We start from the raw sequence: 10,702 nt of genomic DNA on the forward strand, positions 1-10,702 counted from the left end.
TGTAAAGTAATTTTTTCACAACCCTTATATAAGAAATTACTCTCTATTAGTAATGTAATAACAATTTTTTTTTTTTTTTTTTTTCACACAATCTCCTTAGCCCTCTGGACATAATTTTTAGTTCTACCACTGAAAACATGTGCTACACACTTCGGTCATCACAACTAGCTTGGTTCATTCAATAAGCACAAGTTGCAAAATATGTGAGATTTGGTAAAACACCAGTGATTTAGACCCCCTCAAACTTCAACCCCCACCACCCCCTCCCCCCCACACACGTGGCGGATGGTGATTAGAGGAGAAGAAAAAAAAAAAAAAAAAAAGTGACCAATTAAAAAAGAAAGGAGGTCAAAGGGGGTAGGGAGAAAAGGGGTCTCAATCTTTATTCTTTGGCAAAATGGGTTGATTTACATCTACGTAAAGGCAAAAGGGGACCAAGCGGAGACTGCAAAACTTGAGACAAAGATCAAAAGAAGTTTAGGAAACTGAAGATCATCTAAACCAGAGTTCACAAGGTCAACAGCTAAATCACTTTATAAGAATCAACATATCCTATCTTTATAATTTCTTCCATCACAGTATCAGCAAATCTTCAGATAAGTGATCTTAGACCTATTTGTTTTGGCAACTCTTCCAATCTATTCTTCAAACATATCAAAAGAGATGGTAATAACCAAACACAGCCATCACTCACATTACTCTGGAAGTGCATCAACAATTTCAACCCAACTCACCACATAAAGTACACACTGTCATACATGAAGAACACCGCATTCACATACAAGATGAATAGCCAGCTTATGATATTAAGCAAGCAACATATGGATAAAACAATCATCGTAGACAATCAAAATCTTTCAGTGTAAGCCAAGTTAACCTAAATTGATTCTCTATAATGGGACCTAATCAACCCATACAATTGTAGACATACACACTCAACATATTGATACAACTTCGTGTTCTTCTAGGCATGTGCCAAGCACAAAACCATACTTTTTTATGCCTAATAAACTAGAAATTGCCTAATTAGTAGAATACATCAAGGTTTATTGAACACATACAATAAACCGTCTTGCTCACAAAGTCTAAAGTACTCAGAAAGTCCAAAGCCAGACAAATGCTTCAAGTTCTGTGATTTAGATCTTTGGTGTCAAAGCTGGCATTTGCATCACATATATTGCACACCGAAGTTCACTGAAGAAATTCATCTGCAAACCAGAAGGTGTGGCGCTGATTGCAGGAGGCTTCTGTTGGTTGAGTTTTCAGAATTTATTTTCTGAAAAATTATCAAAAGTTAATTCGGTTTAAAAAAACAAAAACTCATTAATTTCATATGGATTTCTCTTTTTGGAAAAGAAATAATTTTTAAAAATTCAAAAATAACTTTGTTTTTTATTGTTCCCCTGCCCTATGCACCACTCCCTGAATACATCAAATGCAGGTAAGGCAAAATTATTTATTTGAATACAAATATCCAAGAATAATGAAAACAAAACAAAAGCATATGGCAAATCCTAAACAACCTAAACATTAACCTAAACAAAGGCAGACCACAGTTTTATAATTAACCAACACAATTACCTTGTACTGGATTCTCAAGAAAGGATATATATATATATATATATATATATTTCAGGGATCAGCCTGAGTTTCCCCCAGCTTGTAAAGTAATTGTGGCTGATGGTTTCATACGCCATGCTACCCCTTGCCTTTAGACTAACTGCAAATTGACATGTCAACTAGAAAATTAACTCAAGATCAAGAGCTTACTATTGAAATCATAGACTCCATAGAGTCCAAACAGATCCAAATTAAACTAGACCAAAGTAGTGGTGTGAACACGTCATGCTTGAGAGGATGCAGGGTATGCATAAGCATATGTGTACACGAATAAATGAAAATAAATATCCAAGATAACAATAGGGCATGATGAGATTTGGTCTTATAGAATCCAAATATGAGGCTAAGTTCAGAAACAATTAACCCCATCCATAGACCAAATCTCACCACTTTTAGTCAGAAACAAAAGTTTAACTTTGAAGTGATTTGTCCTTTTCCAAGCTCGTTTAAACCCTAGAAAGTCACTCATTTGAAGTGATTTGTCCTTTTCCAAGCTCGTTAAACCCTAGAAAGTCACTCATTCTGGACAAACGAAATTGAAACAAAACTAGTAGCTTTTAAGTCTAGAAGAAGAGGATATTAAACTTAACTTTAAAAAAAACAATAATAAAAATAAAAATGAATTTAGAATCAATTGTAAACAGTTACTAATCAGCTGCTGTTGATGAAGAGAATGTCCCTGAAGTCATCGGCATCAAGGAGATAGCGAAATACATACAACACATACATTCCTTCAAAAAGAAAGGCCATCTCTTCGATGATTGTACCAATTTCTCAAAGAAATTGAGGCAAAAAAGTATACGAAACCCTAGCTCTCCGATTCTTCTGCTGCAAATTTGTCGAAGCAAAAAGATAGAAAAAAATTTGGACCATTTCTCGATTTGTGCGTGTCATCCTTGCGCAGGGGCCATGCTAATCTTCTCTGTATCGTTCCAATTTTATCGGATGTCCCCGAAGGGACAATGTCTTCTCTTTTCTTCTTTCTTATAAACTCCATGTCTATAACGTCGAAGTTTCGATGTGGGACTGTGACGACATCGATCAGACTGACTTTATGGTGGTGTCTGCTTCCATCTTCGTGAATTCCAACAGCCAGATCTCAGGCTTCATCGAATCGTAGCCATCACCTGTATGTATACTCTGTGTTCATGTTTGATTTAAAAAATTAATAGCGAAGTATTAATAATTTTATTAAATTAATAATTTTGTTAAATTAGTGTAGTATTTATTATTTAATTGGATTAATATTTATTAGGTTAATAATTTCACTTCTATCCTATTACTAATAATTTTATAAATTTATTGGATTAATTATCTATTGGATTAATAATTCTAAACCAAAATGTTAAAACAAACATGGGATAATTGGACCCATGGATTAATAATCTCAATCTCATACTCTAATCCACCCAATCAAACATACCCTAAGTGTGTAGGTGTGGTGTTTATCTATTGATTCTTCATTGGTCGAATTAAATCTGCCCTCCAAATATTAGAAATTAAGAAAATTCTATTATAGACACGTCATGTCATATGTAGTTTTAGTTATGTTATTCTTTTTTTTTAATTATGAATATTTTTTAAAATTATGATAATATTTTAAGATATTTAGGTGCCGTTTGGTAACACTTACATTTTCAGTTTTCTGTTTATATTTACAAAAATTTTAAAAACTCAAATAAAAACTTGTTTGGTAAAATTTTTGATTTACAAATCAGTGGTCTCAGTTTATAAATTTGGCTAAAAACTGAAAATACAAAAAATGTGTTTCCGTTTTGAGTTTGAGTTTTTTTTTTTTACCACCCAACACTAGCCACCACTCGCTACTATTTTCCACCACCGTCTTCCGCCACCACCACCACCCACCACCCACCACCCACCCCCCACCCCCCACCACTACCTACTACCCACTAGCCACCCACCAGCCACTACCCACCTATCACCCACTCGCCACCACCACCCATCCCTCGCCACCACCGCCACCACCACCACCACCACCCACCACCCACCACCCACCACCCACCTGCCATCCACCCGCCACCACCCACTATTCGCCACTACCATCCACCGCTCGCCACCACCACCACCACCACCACCCGTCACCTACTTGCCACCACCACACACTACCCACATGCCACCACCACCAGCCACCTATCACTTACCCGCCACCACCACCTACCACCACCATCACCCACCACCCATCACCCACCTGCCACCACCACCACCATACACTCGCTACCACTTACCACCCGCCACCGTCACCCACCCACCCATCACCACCACCACTCACCACCTACCCGTCACCACTCGTCATCCGCCACCTACCTGCCACCACTACCCACCACCCGCCACCACCACCACCACCACCACCACCCACTCGATACCACCCACCACCGTCACCCACCCACCCACCATCACCACCCACCACCCACCCACCCCCACCTGCCATCCGCCATCCGCCACCCACTACCCACTACCCGCCACTACCACCACCACCACCACCACCCACTCGTTACCACCCACCACTTGCCATCGTCACCCACTCACCCACCATCACCACCCACCATCCACCCACCACCACCCGTCATCCGACACCCACTTACCACCACCACCCACCACCCGCTATCGTCACCCATCCACCCACCACCACCACCCGCCACCTATCCGCTACCACCACAGACCCGCAACCACCCACCACCACCCGCCATCCGCCACCCACCCGCCACCAGCTACCTACCATCCATCGTCACCACTTTACACCACCGTCTTCCGCCGCCATTTGTCACCACTTGCCATTTCTTACTCTTTTTTATATTTTTATTTTTTTTTAAACATTTTGTCAATTACCAAACGCGTTTGTGGTTTATGTTTTTCTAAAAATAAACAAAAAATAAACAAAAACCAGTTTATAAAATTTTTATAAATATAAACTGAAAACGTAAACATTACCAAACACACCCTTAGTTATGACTTTTTTATGTTTGGTTATGATTTCTTTTTTTTTTTTTAAATTCATAAAGTATGAAATTATATAATTTTCTTCTTTAATTATACGGTCTGTATAGTACACACCCTTTGAGGGGGTATGTAGTTATCTTCTTCCTTAATTACTCTTTCTATTATTAGGTTTTTTTTTTTGGCCAAATCTTCTCTCCAATCCAAATCACATTGGAGGGCACTATTGGTCTTCGTGGTCTCATTTTTGAAATGTTCAATGTGTAGCGTTTACCGAGCATTTCATATCTAAAAAAAATCACATTGATCGGATATCGATAACAACTTGATCAGATCACATTTCTATCAACGGTAAGTATGAGTTTTTAAATAAATTATTTATACAAATGCAATCTAATCAATTGATTATTGATATATCTAATCAACGTGATTTTTTTTGTAAAGTTAAAATACTCACACATTGAACAACTTGAAAATGAGGGCTCGGTGGTGGGGCCACAGAGGCCCCACAACATCCTTCAATTAGGATACACGACTGGAGAGGAGCCTCCTTATTTTTTTTGGATGGTAAGAAAAGAAAGGAAAGCAAACAAAGATGGCCCAACAGCATCCTTCAATTAGGATACCCAATTGGAGAGGAGTCTCCATTTTTTGTTTGGATGGTAAGAAAAGAAAGAAAAGCAAACAAAGATGTGGGACGACTTAAAAAATAAAATGTGATATAGGGATATAGATTATATATATACTAGCGGTCCACACATTTAACATTTTAAACATAATGATAAAGACATATGCCCATATAGCATGTGTTGTTCAAATGATAAGAATTTTCATCATTAAACCCACGGTCATTGGTTCAAGTCTTATTTGTCTCTATGTCCGATTTTTAGGAAAAGTGTGAATACCACCATAGGAGTAATTCTATTTTAACACACCTATTTATTTTTGTGTACACACTTAATGGAACATAATTTTAATGACAAATTAGTAGTTGACCCATGCAATGCACGTGCTATTTTATATATTTGTAAATATTTGGTGGTACAATGTGTGTTATAAAAGAATAATTTTAATTTAAAATTAAAATTAAATTCAACTATGGTTTTAATTATTTATTTTGATAATATTGGCGCTATCGTTCTACAAAATCGTTACATGAATACTTATATATATTAATTTTAGTTAAATTATTTATGTATTTTGATAATTTTAGTTATATCGTTTTTATAAAAGTATAATTATCATATAATAATTTTGTATTATATATATTAAATTATAAAATAATAAAATAAATATTCATTGTGATATTAAAAATAATAATTAAATTAGAAGAAGAATTAGTAATATAAAATTAAGGGATTTTTTTTGATAAATCTCATTTAGGAGTGTTCTAGCCCAACAAGTCCGTGAAAGAAATTTATAATATAATTAGTGCCATATGTTTATACTTTTATTTCATAAGGTCTTTTTTTTAACTTATTTATATTTTTGTTAGACTATTATACTCTTATATTTATTGTTAATATATATTACAAACAAAAAGAATATACATGTTTTCTTTTTTACTATCCTTCTATTTTGGCAATTACTATGATTTACACTTTTGATTGTGAATCAGTTTCACTCTCATTGTGGTGTTGTTTCGTTATGCTAGGGTTTCGCTGGTGTGTTGGAGGAAGATGACGAATCAAGACTACATTAGTATTGTTTGTTTATGCCCTATTTCTTACATAATTTAGGGAGAGAACGAGTAGATAATTTCGTCTCAAGGTTAGTATCATTTTGTTTAGGAATGCATGTTCATTTATGTTTGGATTTATATAAAAGATTGTATACTTTGTTTTTTGCTTTCAATTTCATTTTCTAGAATAGATGGAGATGCAAGTTTATTTTTGTTGAATAAGGTTATAGTTTTTGTCTGCGTTCATATAAGACTCTGTTTTTTGAATGTTGTAAATGTTCACTTTGTGTGAACAATGTGAACGTTCACATATTTTTAATTATATCAATATGGGCAAATGTTTGCATATTGTTATGGCCATTATATTTTGTGGCGTGAATTTAAACTTGTCTAATCTATAATGACGTGTAACGATGGCAATAAAATTTTCAATTTAGGATTAGTAGTGCAAAATATGGACATAGTTATATTTTCACATATCATTGGTTATTTCATGTTTGTGGTATTATGGGATTATAATGTAGGCGTTCACTTTCTTGTTTTTGTGTTTTTGCAGCAGGTAGATACTTTCATGTATCAATGTAATGCTTATTAGGTGGGTATTTAAGTGAATGTGAATGTTCACATTCACTGAAGTTATTATTGTTGTGGATTATCATATTTTAATGTTTTGTATTTTATGATGTGAACTTCAATATTAGAAGCATGTAATGGTTGCATGACATGCAATGTAGCATGGTTATTGCGTAAGGTCAATGTTTACATATCACTGATTATTGTATGAGTTTTGCCTGATTATTAGATGAAGTGAATATTCATATTGTATGGAGTCATTGCTTGTTGTGAATTATTACATTGTAATGTGTTGCAATTGGTGTTGTGACCACCACATTATTAATCAATGTTAATATTCAGATTTAAAAATAATCATACAAGCGCAAACAACATTAATGTGTTATTTTACCAGCATATATTTGTAATGTGAAAGTTTATATCAACATTTATTTACCACAACTAACATTAAACCAATTGTTATGTGTATACAAACATAAGCAACCACCAACAATGTGAATGTTCACAGTATTTACACTTTGACCGATATGAATGTTCACGGCGTTGCTTCTTCACATCGAAGTAAGGTAGATGATTTAGGATTTTAGGAATGTGAGAGATTTTCTCCCTAGAATAAGAGAGAGATTTTTTCTATAGATTAAATGAGAGATTTTCTCTATGAAATAAGGGAGAGATTTTCTCTATAGAATGAAAGAGAAATTTTTCCATGAAATAAAAGATTATTATTATTATTTTATTGTGTATTGGTTTCAAAATGAAAACATGCCCAAAAAGTTTGAAAGAGTGATTTGGTCATATTACCTTAAACAGAACCTAATGAAATTGTAAATCTAAGGTAAACGCAGCGGATGAAAAATTATGGTCATATATTTTTCCTGCAGAGTCTGAATTAAAGAATCTCGTGAGTAAATCACGTGCTTCCTGAATCTGATCAATCAACCCAGCAATGGAATGATATTACAGAATGAATATCACCCGCACAAGTCACAGTGCAAAATGGCTCTTGATCGTTGTATTTTGGGAGAGAGTCAGTATATGAGAAAAACATACGACATACGTTGTTTTTCTCTTAATCACACATATCACATATTATATCAGATATATAGGATAATAATAAATCTATCCATATCAGTTATATCAGATATATAAAATATCTATATCATCTATTCATATCAGTTGATATGATAGATATAGATATCCTGTGTGGTTATCCAAATAGGTTTTGAATTCAAATTCAAACTTATTTGGATAAGGTTCAAAAGGTTTAGAAAATGGTCATGCCACATGGGCACCCAATTTCTAACATCTCCCACTCGCACATGAGTTGGCATGACACTGTCACATCTCTATCTCGATCTCCCCCAAAATGAACAATCTCGTATTAGCCACTGCACCGTGCAACTGCTGAGAACACCTGCATGTGGGAGCTCTATACTAGAAACTAAAAATGAGCCAGCATAGAGACATCAACCCAAAAAGAACAGAAATAGTGTCTCATATACCCCCGACCCATCAAATTACACTGGTCCAAAAAACATCTCTAATCCCTCAAAAAGAGCATGTTTGACCCTCTTAATTCTTGCAATATATTCACACTCAATCCGCCTCTCATACAGAGCGATGTGAGTTGCCGGCAGTGAATATACAACAGTGGTCTAATACTAGATAATCTTCCCTCTGCCCTCATGCCATTTAGTTTAAGATTGACCGCTTTCCCAGTGATGTCCCTTAAGGCCGAATCATACGTGACCGCAGGCAACATACCAAAGTAGCAGAACATCAACCCCTTACCTTATGACATAGTCAAAAGTCACAAAAGGGTATATAAATGAGAGTCATATCAATAACGACACGTAAGACTCACACGGTGAAGAAACATGGATCCATTCTCTCACCTCATTACTCGGTCGCCAAGCACATATAATATGAATACATGCTACGGTGGAGTAACTCTTCCAAAAGAGTGACGTCATACTTGATACAATGTACAAATATTAGTCTAGTCGCTTTCTAGCGCCTAACCCGAATTCTCTATTTACGCGTCTTCTAGGCGCCAAATGAGATCTCGCATCTGGCTAATCATAACAGGCACAACATGGAAAGTGGGTACTAACATTCATGTTTGGTCCTTAACACGACGTCATCTTGGTTGTAACCAAGGCGACATGCATAGTGGATAATTTAAGCCTCTCTCGGCTCCAAATAAAAATAAACCACTAGTCTCATGCTCCAAAGCGCCAAGGGCGATTGCTCGTGTGAATGAGCCAATCTTGCCTGCTGACATCATCATCTGCTAATCATTATGATACAAACCATAATAGTGTCAACATCCCATCATCTCAAAATAAGTGATCGATTTTAAAAAAAAAAATTGACCACAGCTTGCGTAATTCTAGATTCCAAACATAAGCCTTATCAGCACCTCTTACGATAAGTATATACAACGGAATCCACCATGTGCGCCTCACATGAAGTGATTCAAGATCACAATTCTAGATTCCAAACATAAGCCTTATCAGCACCTCTTGCGATAAGTATACACAACGGAATCCACCATGTGCGCCTCACATGAAGTGATTTAAGATCACTACCTCTTGCGCAATAACCTCTCTAAAGATATTTTGGTGACCAATTTGTGTTCATTCTTGATGCTCCCAACTAGCACATTGAATCTTACAAGGAGCAAATTAATATACTACCCGTAAAGCATTTTATCCACAATCTAATGAGCAAGGTCAATGTCCAAACAACTCAGTTGACCATTTACCAAAGATAACACTTACCATGCCGAATACACCCACATAGCGTACTTCAGGCTCCCATAATAAAGAAAAGATCAAGGAATATAGGTCATTTGTTTCTCACAAAGACAATCCGAGAATTCACTTAGTAGCTAAGGCTTTGGCTTTTATCGATAAGTAAGTCAATGGATTTGCAATTTTGCATCTAGAATCATTCTAGGATATTCTTTATGTAAGTCATCAAAGACAAACCGAGAACTTTCCTAAAACAATCCCTAAGGATCGTACATCCGAGCATATAAATTACATCACCCATGTCTATCATATCTAAAATAGAGGACTGCCTACCCTAGGTGGCGACAACCTTATAAATTCCTGGCTCATAATGACTAAGAAAGGAAAAAGTTCTTTTAGGACCATTGATCATACCTCAGTGGTCTTCATCGATCATCGTCGGCCTATCATGGCTTAATGAAATCTAAGAACCACTATTTGGATAACTGTTTTAGGCTGTAAAAGATTTATTAGAACTAGCAACCTTTTTACGCTCCTAACTTTTCATCATAAAAGTAGAAGGTAAATCTCTACGTATCTACTTATCCAATTCTCTAACGAGAAAGTTGGGTCACAATGTCCACAAATCAATGTTCCGAACTTATGTCAATCATAATCTAAGTTAAAATAACCTCACTCCCCAGGAGGTAGTCTTCTCATGGTCTACACTTTCCTTAATGGTGCGACTTTTCGGTATCTAGCGAGCCTTATGCCTCAACAATGACTATCCAAATTACGCATAACTTTAGAACAGTTTCGCGTCATAATGGAAAGTCAACCAAATTATAGAAATATTTAATCCTCAAAGACTTTGTCTTAAACTGCGCAACATTAATCCACTTTCTAAAAACAGGGGACTAGAGCCTTTGGCATTATCCTAGGCTCTTTATCATCTTGCAGAGCAATCATGAATGTTTCCCTCTCAATCACCCAGTGATGACGTGGAAAATTTTCACATTCGCTACCACGCAACTAAGAATGTAGAGTATTCTTCTCTAACGGAGTAATCCATTAGTAGGCACATAGCTCCCACTGTCCCTAGGATATTGGAAATTTCTTTCCATTCTCAACTAGTCTA

General features: G+C 36.0%; 1 long non-coding RNA gene and 1 other non-coding gene across 2 annotated transcripts; both read right to left on the reverse strand.

Moving 5' to 3' along the window:
* Nucleotides 1-755: 755 nt before the first annotated feature.
* On the reverse strand, nucleotides 756-2,764 carry LOC145822621 (uncharacterized). The gene is made up of 2 exons (XR_014364174.1): nucleotides 1,582-2,764; nucleotides 756-1,276 (listed from the first exon to the last, which is right to left on the reverse strand). It is a non-coding gene; the product is annotated as an uncharacterized LOC145822621 (long non-coding RNA).
* On the reverse strand, nucleotides 2,479-2,581 carry LOC114316746 (U6 spliceosomal RNA). Its single transcript, XR_003648298.1, has one exon. It is a non-coding gene; the product is annotated as a U6 spliceosomal RNA (small nuclear RNA).
* Nucleotides 2,765-10,702: the final 7,938 nt, after the last annotated feature.

Source organism: Camellia sinensis, chromosome 3 (assembly GCF_055761805.1).
Source record: "Camellia sinensis isolate YWXY chromosome 3, ASM5576180v1, whole genome shotgun sequence".
Lineage (NCBI taxonomy): Eukaryota > Viridiplantae > Streptophyta > Magnoliopsida > Ericales > Theaceae > Camellia > Camellia sinensis.